The 18772-nt window shown below is 43.3% G+C and overlaps 1 protein-coding gene across 1 annotated transcript in view; it reads left to right on the forward strand.

The window, feature by feature from the left end:
• The window catches only part of LOC128703645 (uncharacterized), a 220981-nt gene that overhangs the window by 135794 nt on the left and 66415 nt on the right, over positions 1–18772 (forward strand). The window lies entirely within an intron of this gene.

Genomic DNA, 18772 nt, shown 5'->3' on the forward strand with positions numbered 1-18772 from the left:
CCAAAAAATTAGGTAATGAAAGATTGGATATTAGACTGGAGAGAAGTATGAAGTGAATATTTTCAGATAAGGCAAGCGAAAATTTGTCTATGCAATAATTTCGCAAAAAATATTCTGAATCTAACGAAAAAAAAACTCATTGTTTATAATTAAATTATTGTAAACTTACCTAAAATATATTTAGCATGATTAGGCTAAAGTAAATTGAGCTTGTTATAATAAGGTTAGGTAAGTTTTCTAAGGTTCGTTTGGTACAAAATTATTAATTTTTATATTAACATAATTGAAAAAATATATATCTTCAAACGTATAAGAGAAAATTTTAGAAAGGACTTAATTTTAAAGGAGTTCTTGCCAATTAACCAGTTTTACCTATTGGGCACGAGACAGACGAACAGACACACACACGCGCACACACGCACACAGACACACACAGACACACACAGACACACACACACACACAGACACTCACAGACACAGACACACACAGACACACACAGACACACACAGACACACACACACACACACACACACACACACACACACACACACACACACACAGACACACAGACACAGACACACACACACACACACACACACACACACACACACACACACACACACAGACACACACACACAGACACACACACAGACACACACACTGGACAGGCACACACACACACACACAGACACACACACACACACACACACACACACACACACACACACACACACACACACACACACACACACACACATACAGTAGGGACAGTAGGGAAAGAAGGAGCACAACTGCATGGAGAGGCTCTGTCAGAGGAGACTGTAGTAAATGAAAGAGCTAAGCTTTATGTGAAGGCCCTAACAGACAACAACAGAGCCTAAGGAAAGCCGAGAAGGGAAAATGGCAGGCCACTGAGCCCAAGTACATTAGCCAGTGAAACTGAAGAAAGGAAAGCTGCAGTGGAGGAAACCAAATTAAATGAGGGGATACACAGGGATACGCAGTGGAAGAATGAAAGGGTGAGGTCAGTCTTTGTGTATGGGCTCAAGGAAGTTGAAGGGGAAACATATGAAGCAAGAAAACAAGGGGAAAAAATTGAAAGCATCATGAAAGCAATAGGAGAAGACGACATGACCCAGCTGGAAAATTTTCGGAGAATAGGGGGGTTTGTAAAAAAAAGAACCCGGCCAGTGAAAGTGACCTTCAAGGCAGAAGCAACTCAGAACAGGATCCTGCAGGAGAAAGCACGATTAAGGGACATGCCGGCATACAGGAAGGAGTATCTCGACCGCGACAGAACACAAGGAGGAAAGCAGAAACTGAGAGAGATGGTACAAAGGCGAAAGGAGGAAAGAGAGGGGATGGAGAAGACAGACAGGAGATCCCAGACCGAGGAAGAAGATCAAATACAGCCTCCCTCACAACTTCCTATAGAAGCCTCCCAACCAGGTCAACCCCAGTGCAACCAAACACTCTAAATCAAAACACCCATGCCACATCCAATGCCCCCACCCACTACATTACAAACTCCAACCCCACAGCAACAACCCATAGTTCCTTACCAGGTCTCCCACTTCCCCAACCCCAATACACCTCCCAGACAACAGTCTTAGAAAAGATGTTGAAGGGTGTGGTATACAAATGCAGATGGAATAACAAACAAGTATGAGGAGTGGCACGAAAGAATCAAGGAGACATCCCCAGACATAATAGCACTCACAGAAACAAAACTCACCAGAATAGTAACAGATTTAATCTTTCCATCCAGATATCAAATCCTCAGGAAATACAGAGGGAGGAGAGGGGGAGGAGGAGTAGCACTGCTCATTAAAAACCAGTGGGGTTTTGAGAAAATGGAAGGAATGGATGGCACGGGCGAAAGGGGAGCAAAGTTACTAGTTATGGGTGATTTCAATCACAAGGAGATTGACTGGGAAAACCTGGAGTCCCATGGGGGCCCCAAAACATGGAGAGTCAAGATCATGGATGTGGTACTGGAAAACCTCATGCATCAACATGTTAGAGACACTACCAGAGAGAGAGGAGAGGAGAGGATGAACCAGCAAGACTGGACCTTGTATTCACCTTGAGTAGTTCGGACATCGAGGGTATCATGTATGAAAGGCCCCTGGGAGCTAGTGATGATGTGGGTCTGTGCTTTGACTACATAGTTGAGCTCCAAGTGTAGAGAGTAACAGGAATAGGCTGGGAAAAACCAAACTACAAAAGAGGGAACTACTCAGGCATGAGGAACTTCCTTCAAGACATTCAGTGGGAGAGGGAACTGACAGGAAAACCAGTACAAGAAATGATGGACTATGTGGCAACAAAATGCAAGGAGGCAGAGGAGAGGTTTGTTCCCAAGGGAAACAGAAATAATGGGAAGAACAGAACGAGTCCTTGGTTCACCCAAAGGTGTAGGGAGGCAAAAACTAGGTGTACTAGAGAATGGAAAAGGTACAGAAGACAGAGAACTCAGGAAAATAAAGAGATTAGCCGAAGAGCCAGAAACGAATATGCACAGATAAGAAGGGAGGCTCAGAGACAATATGAAAATGATATAGCATCAAAAGTAAAGACTGACCCAAAGCTGTTGTACAGCCACACCAGGAGGAAAATAACAGTCAAGGACCAGGTAATCAGACTGAGGAAGGGTGATGGGGAATTCACAAGAAACGACCGAGAGGTATGTCGGGACCTCAACACAAGATTTAAAGAGGTATTTACAGTGGAAACCGGTAGAACTCCAGGAAATCAGAACTGGGGGGCACATCAGCAAGTGCTGGATGAGGTACATATAACCAAGGAGGAGGTGAAGAAGCTGCTATGCCAACTTGACACCTCAAAGGCGGTGGGACCAGACAACATCTCTCCATGGGTCCTTAAAGAGGGAGCAGAGATATTATGTGAGCCATTAACAAAGATCTTCAACACATCATTTGAAACTTGGCAACTCCCTGAGGTATGGAAAATGGCAAATGTAGTCCCAATTTTTAAAAAGGGAGACAGACATGAGGCACTAAAGTACAGACCTGTATCACTAACGTGTATAGTATGCAAAGTCATGGAGATCATCATCAGGAGGAGAGTGGTGGAGCACCTGGAAAGAAACAAGTGTATAATTGACAACCAGCACGGTTTCAGGGAAGGAAAATCCTGTGTCACAAACCTACTAGAGTTTTATGACAAGGTGACAGAAGTAAGAGAAGAGAGAGAGAGGGGTGGATCGACTGCATATTTTTGGACTGCAAGAAGGCCTTCGACACAGTTCCTCACAAGAGGTTACTGCAAAAGCTAGAGGATCAGGCACACAACAGGAAAGGCACTGCAATGGATCAGAGAATACCTGACAGGGAGGCAACAACGAGTCATGGTACGCGACGAGGTGTCAGAGTGGGCGCCTGTGACAAGCAGGGTTCCACAGGGGTCAGTCCTAGGGCCTGTGCTGTTCTTGGTATATGTGAACGACATAACGGAAGGGATAGACTCAGAAGTGTCCTTGTTTGCAGATGATGCGAAGTTAATGAGAAGAATCAAATCGGATGAGGATCAGGCAGGACTACAAAGAGACCTGGACAGGCTACAAGCCTGGTCCAGCAACTGGCTCCTTGAATTTAACCCTGCCAAATGGAAAGTCATGAAGATTGGGGAAGGGCAAAGAAGACCGCAGACACAATATAGTTTAGGTGGCCAAAGACTGCAAACCTCACTCAAGGAAAAAGATCTGGGGGTGAGTATAACACCGAGCATATCTCCTGAGGCGCACATAAATCAGATAACTGCTGCAGCATACGGGCGCCTGGCAAACCTACGGATAGCGTTCCGATACCTCAGTAAGGATTCGTACACCAGTAAGGACTCTGTACACCATTTACGTCAGGCCCATACTGGAGTATGCAGCACCAGTTTGGAACCCACACCTGGTCAAGCACGTCAAGAAATTAGAGAAAGTGCAAAGGTTTGTAACAAGACTAGTCCCAGAGCTACGGGGATTGTCCTACGAAGAAAGGTTGTGGGAAATCGGCCTGACGACACTGGAGGACAGGAGAGTCAGGGGAGACATGATAACGACATACAAAATACTGCACGGAATAGACAAGGTGGACAAAGACGGGATGTTCCAGAGAAGGGACACAGACACAAGAGGTCACAATTGGAAGTTGAAGACTCAGATGAATCAAAGGGATGTTAGGAAGTATTTCTTCAGTCATAGAGTAGTCAGGTGGGAACCATACATACTTTTAAGGCGAGGTATGATAGAGCTCATTTGGCAGGGAGAGAGAGGACCTAGTAGCAATCAGCGAAGAGGCGGGGCCAGGAGCTGTGACTCGACCCCTGCAACCACAAATAGGTGAGTACACACACACACACACACACACACACTGGGACCGGACATCTCCCCGTGGGCCCTTAGAGAGGGAGCAGATATGTTGTGCGTGCCACTTACCACAATCTTCAACACGTCCCTGGAAACTGGGCAACTACCTGAGGTATGGAAGACGGCAAATGTAGTTCCCATTTTTAAAAAAAGAGACAGAAAAGAGGCACTAAACTATAGACCTGTGTCATTGACGTGTATAGTATGCAAAATTATGGAGAAGATTATCAGGAGGAGAGTGGTGGAGCACCTGGAACGGAACAAGAGTATAAATGCCAACCAGCACGGATTCACGGAAGGCAAATCTTGTGTCACAAAGCTTCTGGAGTTTTATGATAAAATAACAGAAGACACGAGAGAGAGGGGTGGGTTGATTGCATCTTCTTGGACTGCAAGAAGGCCTTTGACACAGTTCCTCACAAGAGATTAGTGCAGAAGCTAGAGCATCAGGCGCATATAACAGGAAGGGCACTGCAATGGATCAGAGAATACCTGACAGGGAGGCAACAACGAGTCATGGTACGCAATGATGTATCACAGTGGGCACCTGTGACGAGCGGGGTCCCACAGGGGTCGGTCCTAGGACCAGTGCTATTTTTGGTATATGTGAACGACATGATGGAAGGGTTAGACTCAGAAGTGTCCCTGTTTGCAGATGATGTGAAGTTAATGAGGATAATTAAATCTGATGAGGACCAGGCAGGACTTCAAAAAGACCTGGACAGACTGGACACCTGGTCCAGCATATGGGCGCCTGGCAAACCTGAGAACAGCATTCCGATACCTTAGTAAGGAATCATTCAAGACACTGTACACCGTGTATGTCAGGCCCATACTGGAGTATGCAGCACCTGTTTGGAACCCGCACTTGATAAAGCACGTCAAGAAACTAGAGAAAGTACAAAGGTTTGCGACAAGGTTCCAGAGCTAAGGGGAATGTCCTATGAAGAAAGATTAAGGGAAATCGGCCTGACGACACTGGAGGACAGGAGGGTCAGGGGAGACATGATAACGACATATAAAATACTGCGTGGAATAGACAAGGTGGACAAAGACAGGATGTTCCAGGGAGGGGACACAGAAACAAGAGGCCACAATTGGAAGTTGAAGACACAAATGAGTCAGAGAGATAGTAGGAAGTATTTCTTCAGTCATAGAGTTGTAAGGCAGTGGAATAGCCTAGAAAATGACGTAGTGGAGGCAGGAACCATACACAGTTTTAAGACGAGGTTTGATAAAGCTCATGGAGCGGGGAGAGAGAGGGCCCAGTAGCGACCGGTGAAGAGGCGGGGCCAGGAGCTAAGACTCGACCCCTGCAACCACAAATAGGTGAGTACAAATAGGAGAGGACACACACACACACACACACACACACACACACACACACACACACACACACACACACACACACACACACACACACACACACACACACACACACACACATATGTAGTGCTGGGCTTAATCCCTATTCCTCAACAGTGCAGAAATTGCTGGTGCTTTGTCCACTCGGTCAGGTCTTGTAGGTCACTCACAAAATGCCAGATCTGTGGTGCGGCTGACTATAACAATCCATCCTACAGCCAGCTCCCCACTTGCTTTAATTGTAAAGAGGCTCACCTCTGCGTATTCTAATCGTTGCCTGGTTTTCTTCCGGGAATGAGGAATCCGTTGTTTTAAAGAGGGACTCTCTTGTGCTGTGTTTCTCACCTCCGTCTTCAAGGAAGATTTACACAGCTTTCTTACTCCAGAGTTATTTGACGCCCTCAGGGCCCTGTTGTAGCCTTTGTCATAGTCACTCATGTCTCCATCCCTTACGCAGTGCCTGTCTCTGACGTCCTACACTTTCATCTTCCTCTATCCCACATATTTCTCTCTCCCCCACAGCCTACCCTGGCTGGCTAAGCCTTCGTCTTTTCCTTCAACACTTTTAAGTCACCAAAACTCCCTATATGCGTATTGTTCCCCCACGCTCAGTTTTTCCTATCTCTGAGTCTTGCTTATTGCCTCCTGCTTCGGTGACAGGTGTGGACATCCATCCTCCCCTCGTCTGTCAATCCCCGCTCAGGTTACATTCTTCTAATATACCTTCACCCCTTTGTGTTTTCTCCTTTGGTTACTGTCAATGTGTCTCCTCAACACCACCCACATCTTTCTCCTCTTACATCATGCTTCCTATTGTTTCCTTGTCTGCGGAAACTGCTGAAGCCACGTCGGACTTTGTCGAAGAGACGAAACCAGTGATGGACAGTGACCCAGCTCCCATACCTCTACATTCTCACCTTCCGCAATCTCCTACACCTACTCCTATCCATCATCTTTCTTCTCGGATTCACTTGTAGATCACTTGTAGATCACTTGTTTGCAACTTACCGCTGCCACCACAGACCATTCTAGCCCATAGACCCAACTACTTTCTGTCGCCGTTGTGTTCCTACTCACTGTTAATGGCTTTTTAGCAATGGATACAGGGAAAACTGAGAAGAGCTCTAATTATTACTCTCCCAGTTTTCTGTTGTATGTGTCTGTTTACAAGAACCAAAATTACACTCCACTGTTGTCTTTTTTTATCTCCGGCTAATAATTTTTTCATTTTGGCAATCACTTGATCCTTTTTCCCGATGAGGCCTTTAACAAGAGTGAGCTTTTTGTGCACTCTCGTTCTCCACATCATTAAACTGTAGCTCGTCTCTATTTGAGCATGTAGCGCACGATCTGATTTTCCTATATTTCTCGCTCATTATCTATGATTTTAATTTTCTGATTTCTTCCTTACCCCCACCACTCATTTTACTGGGTGATTTTAATGCTCATCATTTCCTTTGGAGAGGGTCACACTGTGACTCTTGGGGACACCAGTTTGAGACACTTTTCAATTTTCTTCCTCTCCATGTTTTAAATACCTCAACCCCTACACATTTCTCCCCTCGCACTCGTGCTCTTTCATGTACACTAGATTTTTTCCATTAGCTTTTCTTCTATAGCACTTAAATTAGTCACTGTACCTGATCTAAGCGAAATTTATCATTTTCCTGTTCTCTTCGTTCATTCATTCGACCCCCTCCCCTTTCCTTGCTGCTCCAATTGGCAGTCTGATCGAACGGATTGGATACTTTATTCACGCCATATCACTTTCCTTGAGGTTCATCTCTCCTTCGTCGTCTTCAGACGAATTGCTACAACTTTTTGCCTCTATTCTGACTACAGCCTCGAGTGTAGTCTCCATGCCTAAAGGTAAACATTCTCGAAAAATGTGTACCCTAGTAGTCTCCTGCTTGGTCTCATGCAGTGCGATTGACCGGTGACGCGTGGGGCCGCTACTGTTACAACTGAATCACGAGTTGGGTCCTAGATTTTAAATGGGTGAGGATGTTTGCTCACCGTGAAATTTGAGATTTGAATCGTACTTGGCGGGCTTGTGTGTCTACTGTCACTTCTACTTCGAGTCCAGTTTGGAATTAGGTACGGGAGTTTAGTGCCGAGTATTCTCCAGACCCCTGCTTCCATTTTTATGGTCGCTGGAGAGATTTCCACAACAATTAGATATCATCGTGCCCGCAAATTTCAAGGGCTCCATCTCACCCTTTTTTCTTTTCTCCAATTCTGCGAAAGTCAGTGTTTTTAGATTTTACTTCCTGCACTGAAGAGTCTTATACCAAGCCCTCTATATATCCAACACAATGGAAAATGGTTATAAATGGCCATAATTTTTAAAGGGGTGGAGCAGTAAGCCAGCGGAAGGCCTCGGTCAGATGACCAACGCTCCAAAGGTGGGTCATCATCTAAGACCCGCGTCAGGAAACACTTGTCTTGTCCTGACAAACCTTACCTAACCTAACCACGCCCTCTACATTCGGTGAACTTAAACACTTTCCACTGGCCGTTCGTCTGCAGCTTGGCCTGATGGCATCCATAATGTATACTTCAACAACTACATCCTCTGGTGTTCATTGTCCTCTTACGACTCTCCGATCTTTTTTGATCTCAAAGGGGTTCTTCCTCTTCGATGGAAAACCGCCGTTGGCCTGTCTTCTTGTAAGCCGAGTATTTCAGACCATTACTCCTCTCACCACAGACCAAGTGTTCTTATTAGGCCAATTTTAAGTTTGTTAGAACGCTTAGTTAACAAACACTTAGTCAATTTCGCTCTCGTAGAGGCCGATCTACTACTGACCCCTGGTAAATGCTTATCCCCCAATAAACATTTACCAGGTTTGTTCTATGCTCCTTCAAGGTAATTTGCTGCTTTTCCTTAATGATTTCTTGTCAGAGAGGCACTTCCGTGTCAGAGTTAATGAGATTTTACCCTGATTTCATCGAAGCTGGTGTCCCTCAGGACTTTATTCTTAGCACCACCTTTTTCCTGCTTGCCTCTGCTCTCCCTTCACAAATTTGGTTGTCTCTTTATGTAAATGATTGTGCTATGGCTTCTGCAGATGTCGACTGTCACCTTGTGGTAACTTTTCCAAAAAACCACTGATCGAATTTCACACTGGGCCACCTCTCAGTGGTTTAAATTTTCTACTGCTAGAATAAAATGGACTAGTTTTTCTAGGCCCAAGGATTGGAGGGCTACATTGGCAGTTCACAGAATCTTAACAGATTACCTTGTCTATCAGCGGGCACGCAAAATTCACTTCCATTTTCTCAACCCCAACACACTGTCCTCCTCACTGAAAGTCCCACCTTTGATGGAGACTTTCTTTAACTTTGAATAAACAAAATTGCTGCACCAACCTTGATTTTATTTTTATTTTTGCCCTCGCCATGACCAATACTAACCCTCACTTTACTAAACTTAACCTCACTAACCCTTACCTCACTAACCCTCGCCTCACTAACCCTCGCCTCACTAACCCTTACCTCACTAACCCTCGCCTCACTAACCCTCGCCTCACTAACCCTTACCTCACTAACCCTTACCTCACTAACCCTTACCTCACTAACCCTTACCTCACTAACCCTTACCTCACTAACCCTTACCTCACTAACCCTTACCTCACTAACCCTTACCTCACTAACCCTTGCCTCACTAACCCTCGCCTCACTAACCCTCGCCTCACTAACCCTCGCCTCACTAACCCTTACCTCACTAACCCTTACCTCACTAACCCTTATGTCACTAACCCTTACCTCATTAACCCTTACCTCATTAACCCTTACCTCATTAACCCTTACCTCACTAACCCTCACCTCACTAACCCTTACCTCACTAACCCTTACCTCACTAACCCTTACCTCACTAACCCTTACCTCACTAACCCTTACCTCACTAACCCTTACCTCACTAACCCTTACCTCACTAACCCTTACCTCACTAACCCTTACCTCACTAACCCTCACCTCACTAACCCTTACCTCACTAACCCTTACCTCACTAACCTTTACCTCACTAACCCTCACCTCACTAACCCTCACCTCACTAACCCTCACCTCACTAACCCTCACCTCACTAACCCTCACCTCACTAACCCTCACCTCACTAACTCCTCACTTGGCTAACCCTCACCTCACTAACCCCTCACCTCACTAACCCTCACCTCACTAACCCCTCACCTCACTAACCCCTCACCTCACTAACCCTCACCTCACTAACCCTCACCTCACTAACTCCTACCTCACTAACTCCTACCTCACTAACCCTTACCTCACTAACCCTTACGTCACTAACCCTTACCTCACTAACCCCTCACCTCACTAACCCTCACCTCACTAACTCCTACCTCACTAACCCTTACCTCACTAACCCCTCACCTCACTAACCCTCACCTCACTAACTCCTACCTCACTAACCCTTACCTCACTAACCCTTACGTCACTAACCCTTACCTCACTAACCTTTACCTCACTAACCTTTACCTCACTAACCTTTACCTCACTAACCCTTACCTCACTAACCCTTACCTCACTAACCTTTACCTCACTAACCCTCACCTCACTAACCCTCACCTCACTAACCCTCACCTCACTAACTCCTCACTTGGCTAACCCTTGCCTCACTAACCCCTCACTTCACTAACCCCTCACTTCACTAACTCCTCACTTCACTAACCCCTCGCCTCACTAACCCCTCACCTCACTAACCCCTCACCTCACTAACCCTTACATCGCTAACCCTTACCTCGCTAACCCTTACCTCGCTAACCCTTACCTCACTAACCCTTACCTCACTAACCCTTACCTCACTAACCCTTACCTCACTAACCTTTACCTCACTAACCTTTACCTCACTAACCTTTACCTCACTAACCCTTACTTCACTAACCCCTCACCTCACTAACCCTCACCTCACTAACCCCTCACCTCACTAACCCCTCACCTCACTAACCCCTCACCTCACTAACCCCTCACCTCACTAACCCCTCACCTCACTAACCCCTCACCTCACTAACCCCTCACCTCACTAACCCCTCACCTCACTAACCCCTCACCTCACTAACCCCTCACCCTTGAACACTCATGAACCTCAGTCGTTCCTAACCTCCTTGAACTCATCCCTCCCTTCAGTATTGTACGACTCTTCCGGGTTTAGCATTTAATTTTATTATATTTAATTATTTGATTGAAGCAATTTGCATAATAAAACTGGCAATTTGAAATTGACAAATCTCAGAGTCACAAATTGTGTTTTAATAAAACCTCCAATCAAGCAAATTAAAATAGGCATTCTTCAGTAATTGATCTGATTTCAATGATTCCAAGTTTTTAACTATTACAATAAAATTTCAAATTTGTACCTAGTATGACTAAATTTATTGCACATATATGTTTTGGAAAATTAAGATCGTAATCAAAATTTAAAGCCGATCAGATGAGTCATTCTCCAGTTATGTCATGGATTCCAATGATTCCTTTTGTAATCTTGCCCAAATTTGCCTGCACGCAGGAGAGACTTAATGGGTACAATCCCGGCTCTAAGCTGCATCAGTCATTAAATACTGATGCCGTTCACAAGAGGTTAACTGAAAAATTATTTAACGTGATTTAATGGGAGTAAAAAATTCTGACAATATGGCACTTAAAATAGTCAAGTCTACACCTATATATCTGAATTTCATTCTCCGCGTTTTTTTTTTTTTGAAACTCCTCCGTTGAGGATTTTGCAAGTTATCTTAGAAATTCCATAATTCTAGGAATGGGTTCAGGTTTGGTTATAAGGCACATAGACATGCCAGTTCTAAAAAAAATTGTACCTCGTTATCATACACAAATTTTGAAAAGTTGAAGCCAGTCTGATGAGACGTTCTCGAGTTAACAGCAGAAAAAAATTCAGGCTACCTCTTCAAGGTAGAGGGATTGAAACGTAGTCCTGGGATTGAAAGTAGTAAAGTGTTGGACCTGTTAATCCCAGCACGACAGTTCAAATTCCTCGTCCATCTTTCTCTTTATTCGTTCATAAGCTTATTCCCCTATAATTCTTATATTCCCTATTTTCCTCCCGTATACAAAAGAACTATTGCTGTCTGCCAATCCCTAGGTACCTTCCCGCTCTTCATGCATTTATTGTACAAATGCACCAACCAATCCGAAGCTATATCTCAACCGACTTTTAATATTTATCTTGATAAGATCTATCCCAGCTGCTTTAACCATCTTTCATCAACCATCTGATATACACACATCTCCCCCACACTCACATCTGGCTCTTCCTCACTCCGAAAAAAAGCAATGATTTCATGCCCCATGTATGAAGTCATTCTCTCTCTCTCTCTCTCTCTCTCTCTCTCTCTCTCTCTCTCTTACTCTCTCTCTCTCTCTCTCTCTCTCTCTCTCTCTCTTACTCTCTCTCCAACATTTCACAGCTTCTTAAAATATTCCCTCAGTCTTACCAATATATTCATCCACCTCCCTATAAATAACTCCCTACTTTTATTTTTCACTGTCAAATCCATCTGTTCCCTGGAATATTTCGGTTTATTGAACTCAAAAACTTTTTCGTATTCTGAACAAAATTTGTTGATAAAACCTTACCCACTCTTTCATATGGTTTATTTCACTCAAATCTTTTAACCTCTGTTATACTCTCCATGTAATACCCACCGTATATCATTATACTTGGCAAAATCATCTCGTATGCTAACATTTTCTCCTTACCAACTTGTTAACCATGGCATTATAACAATAGCTTCTCTCCTTTCCCGAACCCACCCTTTTATATCGACAAACTATTTCTGTTCACTCTAACACTGCCTTCTTATAAGTATTCCATGGCTCTCTGACCTCAATACCTCTATCTATCTCTCTCTCTCTCTCACACACACACACACACACACACACACACACACACACACACACACACACACACACACACACACACACACACACACACACACACACACAGGTAATAAAGGGATGGTTGACACGCGGGCATGAAGTGGCCAGAAGGGCTCCTGCGAGTAGAGCAAAGTTGCTGATTATGGGTGACCTCAATCACAAAGAAATCCAATGGGAGAACCTGGAGCCACATGGAGGCCCAGAAACGTTGAGGGCTAAAATGATGGAGGTGGTACTGGGAAACCTCATGTACCAACACGTAAAGGACACTACCAGAGAGAGAGGAGAGGATGAACCAGCAAGACTGGATCTAGTATTCACCTTGAGTAGTGCATATATTGAGGACATCACATATGATAGACTCCTCGGGGCCAGTGATCATATAGTTCTGAGCTTCGAATACTTAGAGTTACAAGTGGAGAGGGAAGCAGGAAGGGCAGAACGAATGAAGCCAGACTACAAGAGAGAACTACACAGACATGAATAATTTCCTGCACGGAGTTCAGTGGGAGAGAGAAATGGCAAGGAAGTCAGTAAACGAGATGATGGAATATGTCACAACAATATGCAAGGAAGCTGAGAGGTTTGTATCCAAGGGTAGCAGAAATAACGAGGAATAAAGAATGAGCTCTTGGTTCACCCTGAGGTGTTGAGAGGCCAAAACTAAGTTAGCTAGAGAATGGAAGAAGTATAGAAGGCAAAGGACTCGGGAGAATAAGGAGAGGTTTGATAGAGCCAGAAATGAATATGCACAGGTAAGAAGGGAGGCCCAACGACAATACGAAAATGACATAGCAACGAAAGCGAAATCTGACCTGAAGCTGTTCTGTAGCCACATCAGGAGGAAAACAAGAGTCATGGGCCAGGTAATCAGGCTGAGGAACGAAGGAGGGGAGATCACAAGAAACGACCGTGAAGTATGTGAGGAGCTCAAATGAACACAATACATATAACCGAGGAACTGAAGAGGCTGCTAAGTGAGTAGATACCTCAAAGGAGATGAGGCCGGATAACATCTCTCCATGGGTACTGAGAGAAGGAGCAGAGGTGCTGTGTGTACCACTAATAACAATCTTCAACACGTCTATCGAAACAGGGCGACTATGTGAAGTATGGAGGACAGCAAATATAGTCCAGTTTAAAAATAAAGACAGACACGAAGCATTAAACTACAGAGCAGTGTCACTAACATGTATAATACGCAAAGTCATGGGGAAGATTATCAGAAGAGTGTAGGAGCACCTAGAAAGGAATGAGCTTATCAACGACAGCCAGGACGGTTTCAGGGACGGGAAATCCTGTGTCACAAACCTACTGAAGTTTCATCACAGGTAACAGCAGTAAGACAAAAGAGAGAGAAGGGTGGATAGATTGCGTTTTCTTGGACTGTAAGAAGGCGTTTGTCACAGTACCACACAAGAGATTAGTGCAAAAGCTGGAGGACCAGGCAGGGATAACAAGGAAGGCACTGCAATAGATTAGGGAATACCTGTCAGGAAGACAACAGCGGGTCATGGTACGTGGTGAGGTGTCAGAGTGGGCGCCTGTGACGAGCGGGGCTCCACAGGGGTCAGTCCTGGAATTGGTGCTATTCTGGTGCTTGTGAACGACTTGACAGAAGGAATAGACTCAGAAGTGTCCCAGTTTGCAGATTATGTGAGGTTGATGAGAAGAATTCAATCGGACGAGGACCAGACATAACTACATAGGGATCTTGACAGGCCGTACCTGGTTCAGCAACTGGCTCCTGGGGTTCAACCCCACCAAGTGCAAAGTCATGAAGATTGGGGAAGGACAAAGAAGACCGCAGATGGAGTACAGTCTAGGGGGCCAGAGACTACAAACCTCGGTCAAAGAAAAGGATCTTGGGGTGAGTATTGCACCGGGCACATCTCCTGAGGCACACATCAACCAAAAGTACTGCTGCAGCATACGGGCACCTAGCAATCCAAAGAACAGCATTCCGACATTTCAATAAGGAATCGTTCAGGACCCTGTACACCGCGTATGTAGCACCAATTTGGAACCCACACCTATCCAAAGCACGTAAGGAGAACTAGAGAAAGTGCAAAGGTTTGCAGCAAGACTAGTAGATAAGGGGCATGTCCTACGAGGAAAGGAAATCGACCTGACGACACTGGAGGACAAGAGAGAGAGGGGGAATATGATAACGACATATAAAATACTGAGAAGAATTGACAAGGTGAAAAGAAACAGGATGTTCCAGAGATGGGACACAGCAACAAGGGGTCACATTTGGAAGTTGAAGACTCGGATGAATCACAGGGATGTTAGGAAGCATTTCTTCAGTCACAGAGTTGTCAGGAAGTGGAATAGTCAGGAAGGTGATGTAGTGGAGAAAATATCCATACATAGCTTTAAGAACAAGTATGATTAAGCTCAATGAGCAAGGGGAGAGCGAACCTAGTAGTGATCAGTGAAGAGACGGGGAAAGAAGCCAAGTCTCCACCCCTGCAACCAAAAATAGGCGAGTACACACACACACACACACACACACACACACACACACACACACACACACACACACACACACACACACACACACACACACACACACACACACACACACACACACACACACACTCACACTTTCTCACCTGACACCACGTTCACACTCTCTCTCTCTCTCTCTCTCTCTCTCTCTCTCTCTCTCTCTATATATATATATATATATATATATATATATATATATATATATATCTCTCTCTGTATATATATATATATATATATATATATATATATATATATATATATACATACATACATATACATATACATAATGGTTTTAAAATATGCAAAACAACCACTGTGAAATAGTAGTGAAATTCCAAGCGCTTTCGTGACTACTCACATTATCAAGGAAACTATGAAAGTAATGCATCATGCGTATTTGTAGTCCAGAGTTCATAGATGAAGAAATATCCAAAATTTATGAAACAGCTAATGATCTGAAATACCCAAGAAATGTAATTGACAAATCATTTAAAATTGCTAAAAATACTTTTTACAACCCAAAAAGGGACAACCAACCTTATTCAACTAAAAATATGTTAAGTAAAAGGACACAAGTGCAACTAATGTGACATTTTATTGTGGAAACGTTTCGCTCTCCAGGAGTTTTGTCAAGCCGTTACAAACAGTACATGGACACAGAGGGTATATATAGGCTCAGAGTGAGGTGCGATACTAGTGGTAGTAGTAGTAGTAGTAGTGACATAAGTTGTAGTAGTGATGTAAGTTGAGGTAGTAATAGTAATACAATATGGTAGAAAAACTCGCACATGAGTAAAAGGATATATAACCTCATGTACTAGTTAATTGTTCTACCATATTGTATTACTACTAATACTTTAACTAATATCACTACTACTACTACTACCACTAGTATTGCACCTCACTCTGAGCCTATATATACCCTCTGTGTCCATGTACTGTTTGTAACGGCTTGATAAAGCTCCTGGAGAGCGAAACGTTGCCACAATAAAATGTCACATTAGTTGCACTTGTGTCCTTTTACTTTACATATTGTCGGTAATTCTACTAACATTAAAAATATGTTGGTTCTCCCTTACCATGAAAACTTGGTTGATATGCCTTCTCTTCTTAAGACTTTTAATATTAAAGTTGTATTTAAAAATCTTGATAAAGTAAAAAAAAACTTTTGAAGAGTTCCCCCCAAAATACTGACGGATGTCTGTAAGACTCCTTGTAAAATTTGCGATAAAGCTTATTGCGGTCAAACTGGTAAGTCTCGAACTAAGATTAAAACAACTGGACAAGATTCCAATGCTCTATTTATTCATGTGAGAGATTTTAACCATCCAATAGATTTTCAAAAAGTTGAGAAAGTTGTATCAAACAAGTCCATGGTTGACAGAAATATAATTGAATCTTGTATCATAAAAAGCAGTTTTGAAAATATGAATATTTCCTTTGGTTTATATAAATTACATTCATTTATAATTAACAAAATTTGTGAAGAATTTAATAATACATTGGACAAATAATAAACCTTATTTCTTGGGTAGAATGATTTGTTATTGGGTTGTCGTGAGGACCTGTCTAGTTGGACCAGCGGACCTACTGCAGTGTTCCTCTTTTCTTATGAGTCCGGTATTGTCGCGCGTCAGGTGTTTCTTTGTTGTGGGAGTTGACTGTGAGGTGTGGTCTAAACCCTTTAATTGTCTTCCTTTGATGTATTACTTTCATAGTTCCTTGGAATTTCACTACTCTTTCACAGTGGTTGTTTTGCATATATATAATATATATATATGTCGTGCCGAATATGTAAAACTGGTCAATTAGCAAGAACTCATTTAAAATTAAGTCCTTTCTGAAATATTCACTTGTACGTTTAAAGATATATTTTTAAATTAATGTTAATGTAAATTTTTTTAATTTTGCACCAAAAGAATCTTAGAAAACTTGTCTAACCTTATTATAACAAGCGTAATTTATTTTAGCCTAACCCAACTAAATATGTTTTAAATACGTTTACAATAATTTAGTACTAAACAAACACAATCAAACATTTTTTTCGTTAGGTTCAGAATGATTTTGGCCAAATTATTGCATACACAAATTTTCACTTGTCCTATATGGCAAGATGAGCGTTGCTATTTAAGCCAAGATCGCAAGTTCTGCCTATTCGGCACGACATATATATATATATATATATATATATATATATATATATATATATATATATATGTGTGTGTATATCTTTCGCATTGTCTTGCAATAAAAAGAGGTTTCTTTATGTGCTTATTTGTGTGCTTGCCTGTGCTGTTTAAATAGAATCAGCCATCTCGTCACTGTTTTAATAAACACTGGTAATGTTTACCTGGCAGGTTCTATAGTTAGTTAAGTGAACGATAGCCGTTTTTTCCTCACTTTGTTCTGGGGTCAGTGGTTCATTTGGTAATCTCTATATGGCTTCAGGGTATGTACTCGCCTAGTTGTGGTTGTAGGGCGTCGATTCACAGCTTCTGGCCCCGCCTCTTCACTGATCCCCATTAGTTCCTCTTTCTCCCTGCTTTATCATACCTCGTCTTAAAACTGTGTGTGGTTCCTGCCTCCACTACGTCACTTGACAAACTATTCCACTTCCTGACAACTCTGACTAAAGAAATACTTCCTAACATCTCTTTGACTTCTCTGAATCTTCAACTTATAATTGTGACCCTTTGTTTCTGTGTCCCATCTCTGGAGCATCCTGTCTGTCCACCTTGTCAATTCCTCGCAGTATTTTGCATGTCATTATCATGTCTCCCCAATCCTCCTGTCCTTCAGTGTCGTCAGGCCGATTTCCCTTAACCTTTCTTCGTAGGACATTCCCCTTAGCTCTGGAACTAGTCTCGCACTTTCCCTAATTTCTTGACGTGCTTGACAAAGTGTAGGTTCCAAAATGGTACTTCATACTCCAGTATGGGCCTAACGTACAAGGTATACAGAGTCTTGAACGATTCCTTACTGAGGTATCGGAACGCTATTCTCAGGTTTGCAGTCTTTTGCCACCTAGCCTATACTCTGCGGTTTTCTTTGCCCTTCCCCGATCTTCATGACTTTGCACTTGGGGGGAGGGGGTGTTAAATTCGAGAAGCCAGTTGCTGGACCAAGCTTCCCGCCTGTCCAGGTCACCTTGTAGTCCTGCCTGATCCTCACCTGACTGAATTCTCCTCATTATCTTCACATCATCTGCGAACAGGGACACTTATAAGCTCTCCCTTCCGTCATGTCATTCACATATAGCAAAAATAGCACTGGTCCTAGGACCGACCCCTGTGGAACCCCGCTCATCCAAGGCGCCCATTCTGATACCTCGTCACGTACCATGTCTCGTTATCTCCCTCTCTGGTATTCTCTTATCCATTGCAGTGCTCTTTGTTATGCGTGCCTAAGCCTCTAGCTTTTGTACTAATCTCTTGTGAGGAACTGTCGAAGGCCTTCTTGAAGTCCAAGAAAATGCAATCTACTCACTTCTCTCTCTCTCGTGTCTTCCGTTACCTTGTCATAAAACTCCAGTAGGTTTTTGACACAGGATTTGCCTTCCATGGATCCGTCCTGGTTGTATATGTTCATCCATCATTAAAATGGGT

Source organism: Cherax quadricarinatus, chromosome 76 (assembly GCF_038502225.1).
Source record: "Cherax quadricarinatus isolate ZL_2023a chromosome 76, ASM3850222v1, whole genome shotgun sequence".
Classification (NCBI taxonomy): domain Eukaryota; kingdom Metazoa; phylum Arthropoda; class Malacostraca; order Decapoda; family Parastacidae; genus Cherax; species Cherax quadricarinatus.